Raw genomic sequence first — 13,113 nt, forward strand, 5'->3', positions numbered from 1 at the left:
CAGGCATTTGTACGGTCCGTACCACGACGAGTACGCATACGCGTGCAGAACCATAGTGATAGTGAGCGTACAGGCATTTGTACGGTCCGTACCACTACGTGTACGCATACGCGTGCAGACCCATAGTGATAGTGAGCGTACATGCGTGTGTACGGTCCGTACCACTACGTGTACGCATACGCGTGCAGACCCATAGTGATTTTGAACGTCGGCATGCATGTACGGGCCGTTGCCATGCATTTGGGGTGCCCTAGGGCCCGGAAACGCACCGTACCTGTGTGTGATTCTCCTAATTACATAGGGGACAAGTATTAAGGCCTACATGCATGCTGGTTGTCATGGCGACCAGGTTCAAATTTCGATTTTGTTCTGGAAGGTGCACAGCAGAAGTCAGTTGGAATTCTTCTACTTTGTTGCAATGTGTTTGTGGGGCTGACATCATGCAGGAGAATGAAACCGATAGAGAACCCACAGACTGCTAGGTTTGAAGGGATTGGTGGAAACATAGGATGCAAATGTGAGTGACCAATCACTCTGTACTCCTGTGCATGAGACTGGGCAGAAGGCCACATATAAGGCAGCCAGGTCCCATGAGGGATTACTTGCCTGCACATCTTTGCATTTGTCGACCAAGCTGCTGCTACTGATTCCCTGGAACCATGTCAAGGGCTGTGGAGAGGACACAGCCATTCACCCTGGAGGAGAACATGGCTCTGCTGGATGTGATCCTCCCACAGTACCCCATGCTGTATGGGCGACCAGGGTATCAGGTGAGTGCATAGGCCACTGCCACAGACTGTCCCTATGTTGTGACTGTGTCTTCAGGCATTGTGACCCGGTGTGACACACATGCCATGTACTGTCGGGGGGGTACCAGGGGGGGGGTGCCTGATGTCTCCCAGCAGTGCCCTGAGACAGGAGGGGTGGGTGCAGAGTCCTCCCAGCAGTGCCCTGAGACAGGAGGGGTGGGTGTGATGCACAGTGTGAGCCTTGATCATTGATTGTGACATTGCCATCATTCCACCTGAGTACCCACTATGGCACGTACTGCCTTTTCCCTCACCAGAGGATGATGTCCCTATGACAGAGGTGCAATGCGTTGTCTGCATTACATGCCATGTAGTAACCAGCTATTATGTTCACATATGTCTCTCTGTGACATGTGGCTGGTGTATTGATGTGGTGTCACTTGTACTTCCTCACAGGTAGGCGCCTCTGCCAAGGAGCAGATCTGGCTGACCGCCGTCAGTGCCGTGAGGCGTGTGGATGGTCGGAGGCGGAGCCTGTCCCAGGTGAGGAAACGCTGGCAGGATATCCGGTGCTGGACGCGGAGGATTGCACGGCTCCTGCTGGGGGACTCACCTGAGAGCCACAAGAACCGCGGCCGCCGCCGTCTGACCCACCTCCACAGGCGTGTGCTGCCGGTGGTCTTTCCAGACCTGGAGAGGCGCTTACAGGCGATGCAGCAGGCGGAAGGGGGTAGGTACATGTGCGTTTGTTGTGTGTCACCGGCATTTGTAAGGGCACAGTGGCATTAATTCACTGGCAGGGTTTAAAGGTGCTGTGCCCATCCAGTTTGCCCAAGTGTAGCGCTGCGCCCCTGCCACCCTTCCCCTCCTTGCAATGTGTTCCCTGGTCTGTGTGTAGTCACTCCTTCACAAGGTAATGTAGGCTGGCGCTTTGTCCACGAGAACAATGACTGTAGCATCATGGGTGGTGGTGGTGGGTAACAGGTTGTGGGACCTTGCCTGTGAACTGTCAAGTTCACTGCATGTGGGTTCCATGTCAGTTGGCACTGATGCTGGCTCCAGACATGGGAGTTGGTCTCTCATGTGTCATGCCTTACAGCGCGCATGTCCTATGTAGTGGCCTGTGACATGATGTGCATGAGTGTGCGCTACGCATAGTGCAGGGATGGTGACGTGTGTAGCAGTCATTCCCATTCAGCCATTCAGTAGCATGTAGTTGCGTGCCCAATACTGTCCCCTGGGGCACCTTATCCTCAGTGTTGTTTGTGTCATCATCAACGTGGACACTCTCACTGTCTACAGCGTAGGTTGTGCTCTGTGCCATTGTCCCCTGTCACCATGTATATAGACGTGCTATTATGTACAGGTGTCCACTGTGCAGCCTGACCTGATTGTCCCTCTTCATACTCACAGTTGCCAGTGCCTGTGTGTCTTGTTATACTCATCTGAGGATGGGCACTGGTACCTCATTATTTGTACAGGCGCACCTTTGCTGTTTTGCGTCCAATCTAGCCTTTTGCCTGCCACTGTGTTTATCACCCAGACTATGAGATGTTGGTGCCACCTGTGTCTCAGCAATTAGCATCGTGTGGGGGTTGCTTGGGGCGGGCAATGCCTATGTGTCAAATCCTGATTCCTAATTGCTGGGTCTGGACAGTGTGTGATGTTACTGGACACACACGCAAGGTGCAGTGACCGAGTTATGTTGGGCATGTTTGCAGCATTACCTATGCAGCATGTGTCTCAAGTTCATGGATATTGTGCCTGGTCATAGGTATTTTCACAAACGCTGTGTGGTGCAGAGGCAGTGCAGGATTGCCCCCAGGGCCTGGGTGCTATGTCAGACTCCGTTTCCTGTCATCAGCTATTGTCTCATGCTCTCCATGGTATTTCAGTGGCATGGTGGCTCAACCAACTGTGTTTCATGCCCTACATCGGTACCTTGTTTTGCAGATGTTAGGGATCTGCCTCTTCAGGCTATGCAATGTTGACTATGTAGATTGGACTCATGTGACAGATGTGTACAGGTGTCTGATTAATTTCTGTCTCTCCACCCTGCCCACAGCATCGTCGGGGGACACAGAGGGAGACATGGACACGGACCAGGCGGAGGGACCGAGCACCAGTGGCAGCCGTGACATCGGGGCTGGCACATCGAGTGGGACAGAGGCGGAGGATAGTGTGGCCGAGGACCTGTCGACTGGCACATCAGACTACGAAGCTGACAGGTCCGAGGAGGATGTCTCAGGGTTGGCGGAGGCTGCACCAGCAGCTGACAGTGGAACAACACCTGCCACCGCCCCCTCAGTTCCCACCAACCGCCTCCCACTTGCTCGTGTCCCTTCCCAGCGTGCCCGGTCACCGCATGTCTCATTCCTGCCAGGCACCGCACCCCCTGCCCCTGTCTCCACTGCTGCCGCCAATGCTGAGTCTATGGACATCCAGCGGCAAATGCAGGTTGGTCAGGCTGCGATCCTGAATGTCCTCCATTCCCACGGGAAAACCCTCACCAACATCGAGGCATTCTTGGAGGGCATTCATTCTTTGCAGGCTGACCAACGCAACTTGCTGAGGTCCCTAGACTCCACACTGACTGCAGCAGTGGGTCTCCTGCAGCGCGACCTCCCCCCACCTACCCCTGCCCCATCCACACTTCCCACTTCCATGCCTGTCCCACGTACACCCAGACGTCGGCATGCACCCACCACAACAGACACAGGCACCACACCAGCAGGGAAGGTCCACCGCACTCCTCCTGACACGCACACACAGGGTGAGATAGGCACACCCACTGGGTAGGGGGGCAAACGTGTGACACGCAGCCAGAGTGGGAGTCCGCATTCCACACAATCCACTCCCTCCAAATCCCCTCCCCTCAGCTCTCCTGGCCACATCTCCCCCAAGGACTCCTTCATGGCCGCTCTGTCCCTGAGCCCCACAGTGACGCCACCACGCAAGCGGTCAAGGAAGTCCTCGGTCAGGGTGGTTGAGTCTCCCCCCCTGTCTCCACCCTCCCCCGGTGGCGCTGCAACCCATCCCTCTGAACCCCCCCCCTCCTTGGGGCCTGAGGTCACTTCGGGTGCAGGGGACTCCCTGGAGGACCTTGCTAAGGTGTGTAGTGCCATCCTGGCCTCCGCCTTTGGCCATGACACACCCCCTGTGGTTGAGTCCTCCATCCCTGCACCCACAACGCCGCCCCTTTGCCCTGATGTCCCTGCGGTGCCTGTTGCTTCCCCCCCCCCTGATGCCCTCACCAGTATGGAAGACGATGGCATTTGACTGTGCAGGCAAGGTAGGGGACACACATCCCACTGTGTCCCCCATGCAGCTGGGAATAATTGACTGCCCTATGGCCTTTGTTGACTTTGAACTGCCGTTGATCCACGGACATTGTGCTCATGCTGATTAAAGCTTATTTTTTTTTTCATTATCACACTCCTGCTATGGTGGTATTGGTGTTGGTGGGGCTGCTACATTGTTTTGGGTGGTGTTTAAGGCTTTGGGTGTGTGGGATTTGTAGTAGTGTTCTGCTCTTTGGGGCCACCCTAGGATCTGTGTGCCATCACAAGGTGTTGGCTAACTTCCTTAGGTCATGTCAGCAGTTACTGCATGGTTCAATTGTCCCAGGGTGTATTCCTTCCTCTGTGTACCCAGTTTCTTCCCTGCAGGATGTTCCCAATGTTTAGCGCAGAGCTGTGTGTACATGAGCTGTGTGTGTGACGGAGCCCTTCTACTTTGGCCATGCATGCATGGCCATGTCTCCACCTGCAACAATCGTGGCATCCTTGGTGATCACTGTACTTGTGTGTGGAGTCAGTTGACATGAGTTCATGGGGACATGTTCCCTTGTAGGCAGTATGGATGTGGGTAATTGTGGCATCACACACATGTGTTACACCCCTCCTGGGTGTGGACACTGCTGGGAGGACTCTGCACCCACCCCTCCTGGGTCTGGACACTGCTGGGAGGACTCTGCACACACCCCTCCTGTCTCTGGGCACTGCTGGGAGGTGTCTGCACCCACCCCTCCTGGGTCTGGACACTGCTGGGAGGACTCTGCACCCACCCCTCCTGTCTCTGGGCACTGCTGGGAGGACTCACCACCCACCCCTCCTGGGTCTGGACACTGCTGGGAGGACTCTGCACACACCCCTCCTGTCTCAGGGCACTGCTGGGAGGTCTCTGCACCCACCCCTCCTGTCTCTGGGCACTGCTGGGAGGACTCACCACCCACCCCTCCTGGGTCTGGACACTGCTGGGAGGACTCTGCACCCACCCCTCCTGTCTCAGGGCACTGCTGGGTGGACTCTGCACACACACCTCCGATTTCTGGATATGTGCGCTTGGCACATACACGGTGGGGTTACGCACACTGCATTAGAGGTGAGGGTACGTGTCTACTGACACTGGTGTGGTGGGGGTACGCTCCGTACGTCCGCGGGTGGGGGTACGGGTCGTACTTACACTGTTGGGCTGGGGGTATGCTCCGTACGTCCGCGGGTGGGGGTACGGGTCGTACTTACACTGTTGGGCTGGGGGTACGCTCCGTACGTCCGCGGGTGTGGGTACGGGTCGTACTTACACTGTTGGGCAGGGGGGTACGCTCCTTGCATTCGTGGGTGGGGGTTCGAGTCGTACTTACACTGTTGGCATGGGGGGTACGCTCCATGCATACGCGGGTGGGGGTACGGGTCGTACTTACACTGTTGGGCAGGGGGGTCCGCTCCTTGCATTCGCGGGTGGGGGTACGGGTCGTACTTACACTGTTGGGCTGGGGGTACGCTCCGTACGTCCGCGGGTGTGGGTACGGGTCGTACTTACACTGTTGGGCAGGGGGGTACGCTCCTTGCATTCGTGGGTGGGGGTTCGAGTCGTACTTACACTGTTGGCATGGGGGGTACGCTCCATGCATACGCGGGTGGGGGTACGGGTCGTACTTACACTGTTGGGCAGGGGGGTCCGCTCCTTGCATTCGCGGGTGGGGGTACGGGTCGTACTTACACTGTTGGGCTGGGGGTACGCTCCGTACGTCCGCGGGTGGGGGTACGGGTCGTACTTACACTGTTGGGCTGGGGGTACGCTCCGTACGTCCGCGGGTGGGGGTACGGGTCGTACTTACACTGTTGGGCTGGGGGTACGCTCCGTACGTCCGCGGGTGGGGGTACGGGTCGTACTTACACTGTTGGGCTGGGGGTACGCTCCGTACGTCCGCGGGTGTGGGTACGGGTCGTACTTACACTGTTGGGCAGGGGGGTACGCTCCTTGCATTCGTGGGTGGGGGTTCGAGTCGTACTTACACTGTTGGCATGGGGGGTACGCTCCATGCATACGCGGGTGGGGGTACGGGTCGTACTTACACTGTTGGGCAGGGGGGTCCGCTCCTTGCATTCGCGGGTGGGGGTACGGGTCGTACTTACACTGTTGGGCTGGGGGTACGCTCCGTACGTCCGCGGGTGTGGGTACGGGTCGTACTTACACTGTTGGGCAGGGGGGTACGCTCCTTGCATTCGTGGGTGGGGGTTCGAGTCGTACTTACACTGTTGGCATGGGGGGTACGCTCCATGCATACGCGGGTGGGGGTACGGGTCGTACTTACACTGTTGGGCAGGGGGGTACGCTCCTTGCATACGGGGTGGGGGTAGGGTCCGTACATATCCGTCCCCACGCTATGTGATGTTTGTGCGGCCCGTACCCAGGCCTTTGCCACGTGGGTGCGATCCGTCCCGCCATTGTTGGGGTGACGTGTGTGGGCGTGGTCCGACTCGTACCCACGCTCTTCAGGCGTGGGTACGGGACGTACCTGTCTGGTTGTGTTGCCGGTTCGCGTGGTGACGGACTTCCGTTGTGGCGGTCGCTGGATTATCAGGACACGCCCCCACCCCCTCGTGGTGACCAGGGCATGGGAGTCAGGTATGTCCAGGCCATGTGTAGTGTGTCACTCATGTGGTTGTTTTGTGGCCTGCCCTGGTAGTGCCACCCCCACCCCACCCCACTTTCCCCCCTCCCTTAGTTATTCTGACCTTCTGCGGCGTCTGCGTCGTAACCTGTAGAGGAGGTGTACTGCTATGAGGGCAGGGATGACTCGTAGGTTCGGGTCCATGTCTGTCCGTCGCGTACTGGTACTCCTTGCTCGCGTCGTCCTGTCGCGTACGGGTCCTCCTTGATCGCGTCGTCCTGTCGCGTACGGGTCCTCCTTGGTGGCGTCGTCCTGTGTGTCCGTCACGTACTGGTCCTCCTTGTTCGCGTCGCCGTCTGTCCGTCGCGTACTGGTGGTCCTTGTTCGCGTCGTCCTGATTTCCCGGCAGTTTTTGGGTGCCGCAAAATATTCACCGTGCGGGGTGACGTCGGTGCGAATCGTGATTCCTGGGTCGTGAATGGCTGGCTGCGTGCGTCCCGACGTCAGGTCGGCGCTTTCCCGGATCGCATTGGTAGGTGTTTTTTGTTCGGTCGGTCTTTTTTACGATTCGTACGGTAATGGTGTACCCGTGCGAATCGTAATTCCATGTTGGTATATTTTGACGACCGGGTACGCGTCGGACGGAGAATATGCTCCGTCCGACGGTTCGTACCCGGTTTTTACCGGATTGTGATCGGCACCTTAGTATTAATATTCATACCTGAGTATTAATTTACCCAAACATATACCAATTCCATGAAATAATGAATATGAATATTATCAGAAATATTAACTATTTAAAAACAATATTAATCCCTAAATATTAATAACTTTCATAAATATGTTTTTTTATAAATTAATATTTGTTATATTATTAAACATACATTGTCAAAAAGTTAAACAAACACTTGCCATACAATACTTACCAATGCTTTGTAAAAGCATGCGTTGTACTTGTACATGCGTTGTAATTGCATGCGTTGTAAAATCATGTGATGTAAGTGTATCTGCGTTGTAATGGTTGCATTGTAAAGGCATTGCGTTCTAATGCTGGCGTTGTAAAGGATGTCTCCCCTTTCTCTATCTCTCTTTCTCTCTCTTTCTCTCTCTCTCTCTCCCTCTCCCTCTCTTTCTCTAACTCTTTCTATTTCTATCTCTTTCTCTGTCTCTCTCTCTTTCACTGGCTCTCTCTGTCCTTTGATGAGCGCATGACACACCTTCTTATCTAGAATTTTGTTTTGCAGGATGTGACTTACAGATTGTCCTGAGAGGACCCGCCATGACTCTTCAAAATAGTTGTTTTGTGTTTATTCTGAATGAAACGAATTATTCGGAAATTCTAAGATGAATATATGATTCTCATTTTTCTGACCACACTTGTATGTTAGGTGTTGTAATTGTCAGGCACATCGTCATGTTCATGATTTCGTAACTTTGATGTGACATATTTTTGTCCAGGGGTGGGTGGGGGATGCCTGGAGTGGGGCCCCGGGGGAGGGGTCCTGAGGGTGGTGGCGGTTGGTGTTGTTGCCCTTTTAGGGCTCCGGAATGCATGGTCAGTGGCTCCTTGGCAGCTGTTGTTCTTCATGTGTGGCTCTGGGCTGGGCTCCCTTTGATGGTGCAGGTTGTCGTCCGACTTTACACCAGGTCAGAGCAGGTGTTAGAATCCTGCTGCTAACGCGCATTATCGCATGTTTTGAGATCTTGTCGCCGATCTGGCTGGTTGTTGAGAATGTTGTGGAGTGGTGGTGTCGCAGCTTTTTGCATAGGCACGCCTATTCTGCATCTCATTAGCGATAGTTGCCGGACTCATCTCTGGAGATGTTTTTTGCGGCTGCTATCGCATGGTAAACTGGTGTTATCAGCTGTTGACACCAGGTTGTGACTGGGGCGATACATTTATTGTGACTTTGTCTGCCATAAAGTGCAGATAACTCTGCGATAGATCCTTGAGAATATGCCCCAGTGGTTTTTTTTTATATTTCTGCAATTTTAAAGGATATCTTGCAAAGTATAAATTTTTAAGTACTAAATGTTGGATTCTTCTTGTTTTGATCTTGTTTTGGATATTTAAAAATATTGGATATTTTTCTAATCTGGTGTTGTGTTCTTTTGTAGTGTTTCACTGTATTACTGTTGGTTATGTGCACATGCTTTACACACTGCTTCTTAGATAAGCGTGACTGCTTGAGCCAAGCTACCAAGGGGATGAGCTGGGGTTATTTCAAGGGTGTTTTCCCTTATCCTGACTAGAAGGAAGGGTCCCTACTTGGACAAAGGTGCAAACCATTGTCTACTAGATACCCTCATTTCAAACAATTTGTCCTTCTCATACTGACTCTATGTTTACTGGATGCTAACATTGTAGCTATGCAAGCTCCTCACTTAAAAGACAGTTCACCAGCTACTTTGCTCCCTCATACTGCTTTATGTTGCACGCTTATCAATGCTCACTCACTTGTAAAGTAGGCTGTGGATACAAACCTTTTATTGTCAACCACAAATCTTGAATTGCTTTTTGTCACAGAGACCTTGACGTCAGCTCATTCTAATGTCAAATTAGGGAAAGTATGCCCAGATGGTTTTAGCAATTTGCACCACCCGTGCCATTACGGAGTGAGGAAGGCTTGTCTAACATTTTTAAATCACACCTTAGCCTAAAAATATTACAGTTAAAAGATTTTAGCCAGGACGAAGTACTAGGAGTTACTCTAATCATCTCGGCCCCAAGCTCCTTGGCTGGATTAAAATGCTATCATTCTCCAGGGCCATGTGCTTACTTTGTTTAAGGCTTTGCTGATTTTTGTTTGCTGTTAATTATTTCTCACGCATGATTTATTGTGTTAGGTAGCTTTAATATTTGGGCGGATGCTTCTAATGTTTTAGCAACCTCTGACCTACTGGATTAACTAGCTGCAGTGGGTCTCCAACAATTGATTACTGGATCTACAGTTCATGGTTCATGGTCGCACATTGGCCCTAATTTTTGCTCCCCTTGACCTGATGAGCTTAAGGAGGAGTGAATGGTGGACTGGTACGACCAATCACGTATTGCTTTCAATTTGTAATTAGCGGACAACACCTTGTTCTGGGGTCAGAGGAAGGAAAGGGACTCTGTCAGCCTTTCAGGGCACTGGCCAAATTATCTTCAGAGATTTCGGAAGAGATTCTTCTGTCTGCCCCTCCTCCTCCCATCTCAAATGGTCTAGTAGCTAAGGCATATGATAACTATCAGATGTGGATTAACAAGGCGCTTGATCTCACTTGATCTAACTTTACCTTAAAAAACCATTACTCATCTCAGCGTTCTTCAGCTCCTTGGTTCAATAAAGAACTGTGAGGTGTTAAACGCCACTGTAAGAAACTCAAAGGAGCATGATGCTCAAATTATGTGGTGCAGTTACAAACTGATTATAAGGTAGCTTTGAAGAGATGTAAGAAACTGATTAAAACAGTTAAGGCAGAATCTTTTGCAAATTACATCCTGTCAGTCTCTAAAATGACAAGGACCATCTTTTCATCTGACACACTTTGACTATTCATTCTTGTGCCTCACATCAGGTTACTCCCATTCAATCCCTCTGTGATGATTTGTAAGTCTATTTTGGGAAAAAGATCAAAGATACTGTTACAAATTTCACTATCCAATCAAATATGCCCTATGTAGCACCCAATATTGGATCTGATTCTTTAAATGTAGGCTCTTCACCTGTGTTGTTATATGAGTTTGGTCAGCAATGTGTGAGTTTTTCAATATTGTCACCGCTATTTCATCTGGGTCACCACTGGACTCACTTTCACCTAGGATATGGAAAATGTTATCTGATTCAACCTCTTACAGCGATATGCAATCTATCTCGGAGATGGCCACTGTGCCCTCTGAGTCTAAAAAGAAAAAGACACACAACCCCGAAACCGGCCCTAGGATGCTTGTTTCCAGTCCAGGGAGGACCTGGCTTGGCAGTTCGGGCTGGACTGTACCCATGAGGCACAGGGTCAAGACTGATGTGCATATGGCTGGGTTCAAACTGGAACGGCATGGTGAGCAAAAATACGATGGATTTAGGCCCAGATCTCTGTACTGGGGTGAATGTATGATATTGTTCTGCATTCTGTCCATCAACTGTTGTTTTTGCATTTGTCACCCCGAGTGGGACGGGTATGCTCAGACGTGAGTCCCGTGCTCTCCATGCCACTAGAATCAAGCTATCCTGGCTGAAGAGGGGTGAAACCCCGAAACCGGTCCTAGAATGCTTGTTTCCAGTCCAGGGAGGACCTGGCTTGACAGTTCGGGCTGGACTGTACGCATGAGGCACAGGGTCAAGACTGATTTGCATATGGCTGGGTTCAAACTGGAACGGCATGGTGAGCAAAAAAATGATGGATTTAGGCCCAGATCTCTGTACTGGGGTGAATGTATGACATTGCTCTGCATTCTTTCCATCAACTGTTGTTTTTACATTTGACACCCCGAGGGGGACGGGTATGCTCAGACGTGAGTTCCGTGCACTTCATGCCACTGGAATCAAGCTATTCTGGCTGAAGAGGGGTGAAACCCCGAAACCAGTCCTAGGATGCTTGTTTCCAGTCCAGGGAGGACCTGGCTTGGCAGTTCGGGATGGACTGTACCCATGAGGCACAGGGTCAAGACTGATTTGCATATGGCTGGGATCAAACTGGAAGGACATGGTGAGCAAAAAAAATGGATTTAGGCCCAAATCTCTGTACTGGGGTGAATGTATGACATTGTTCTGCATTCTGTCCATCAAATGTTGTTTTTGCATTTGCCACCCCGAGTGGGACGGGAATGCTCAGACGTGAGTCCTGTGCGCTCCATGCCACTGGGATCAAGCTATCCTGGCTGACGAGGGCTGAAACCCCGAAACCGGTCCTAGGATGCTTGTTCCAGTCCAGGGAGGACCTGGCTTGGCAGTTCGGGCTGGACTGTACCCATGAGGCACAGGGTCAAAACTGATTTGCATGTGGCTGGGTTCAAACTGGAATGGCATGGTGAGCAATAAAACGATGGATTTGGGCCCAGATCTCTGTACTGGGGTGAATGTATGACATTGTTCTGCATTCTGCCCATCAGCTGTTGTTTTTGCATTTGTCACCCCGAGTGGGACGGGTATGCTCAGACGTGAGTTCCGTGCTCTCCATGCCACTGGAATCAAGCTATCCTGGCTGAAGAGGGGTGAAACCCCGAAACTGGTCCTAGGATGCTTGTTTCCAGTCCAGGGAGGACCTGGCTTGGCAGTTCGTGCTGGACTGTACCCATGAGGCACAGGGTCAAGACTGATTTGCATATGGCTGGATTCAAACTGGAACAGCATGGTAAGCAAAAAACGATGGATTTAGGCACAGATCTCTGTTCTGGGGTGAATGTATGACATTGTTCTGCCTTCTGTCCATCAACTGTTGTTTTTGCATTTGTCACCCCGAGTGGGACGGGTATGCTTAGATGTGAGTCCCGTGCTCTCCATGCCACTGGAATCAAGTTATCCTGGCTGAAGAAGGGTGAAACACCGAAACCGGTCCTAGGATGCTTGTTTCCAGTCCAGGGAGGACCTGGCTTGGCAGTTCGGGCTGGACTGTACGCATGAGGCACAGGGTCAAGAGACTGATTTGCATATGGCTGGGTTCAAACTGGAACAGCATGGTGAGCAAAAAAACTATGGATTTTGGCCCAGATCTCTCCACTGGGGTGAATGTATGACATTGTTCTGCATTATGCCCATCAGCTGTTGTTTTTGCATTTATCACCCCGAGTGGGATGGGTATGCTCAGACATGAGTCCCGTGCTCTCCATGCCTCTGGAATCAAGCTAGACTGGCTGAAGAGGGGTGAAGCCCCGAAACTGGTCCTAGGTTGCTTGTTTCCAGACAAGGGAGGACCTGGCTTGGCAGTTTGGTCTGGACTGTATCCATGAGTCACAGTGTCAAGACTGATTTGCATATGGCTGGGTTCAAACTGGAACGGCATGTTGAGCAAAAAGACGATGGATTTAGGCACAGATCTCTGTACTGGGGTGAATGTATGACACAGTTCTGCATTCTGTCCATCTACTGTTGTTTTTGCATTTGTCACCCCGAGTGGGACGGGTTTGCTCAGACGTGAGTCCCGTGCTCTCCATGCCATGCCACTGGAATCACGCTATCCTGGCTGAAGAGGGGTGAAACCCCGAAACCAGTCCTAGGAAGCTTGTTTCCAGTCCAGGGAGGATCTGGCTTGGCAGTTCGGGCTGGACTGTACCCATGAGGCACAGGGTCAAGACTGATTTGCATATGGCTGGGTTCCAACTGGAACGGCATGCTAAGCAAAAAGGCACTAGTGCTACTTCTTTTGCAGAAGTCTACTGCATATCCGTTAGGGCTTAGTAACTATAAACCTATTTCTTTTTTGCCATTCCCTTGCAAAATTCTGCAGAATGTTGTGCATAAAAGACTTCGGATTTATGGAGGAACATAC

This window comes from Triturus cristatus, chromosome 8 (genome assembly GCF_964204655.1).
Source record: "Triturus cristatus chromosome 8, aTriCri1.1, whole genome shotgun sequence".
NCBI classification, from domain to species: Eukaryota; Metazoa; Chordata; class Amphibia; order Caudata; family Salamandridae; genus Triturus; species Triturus cristatus.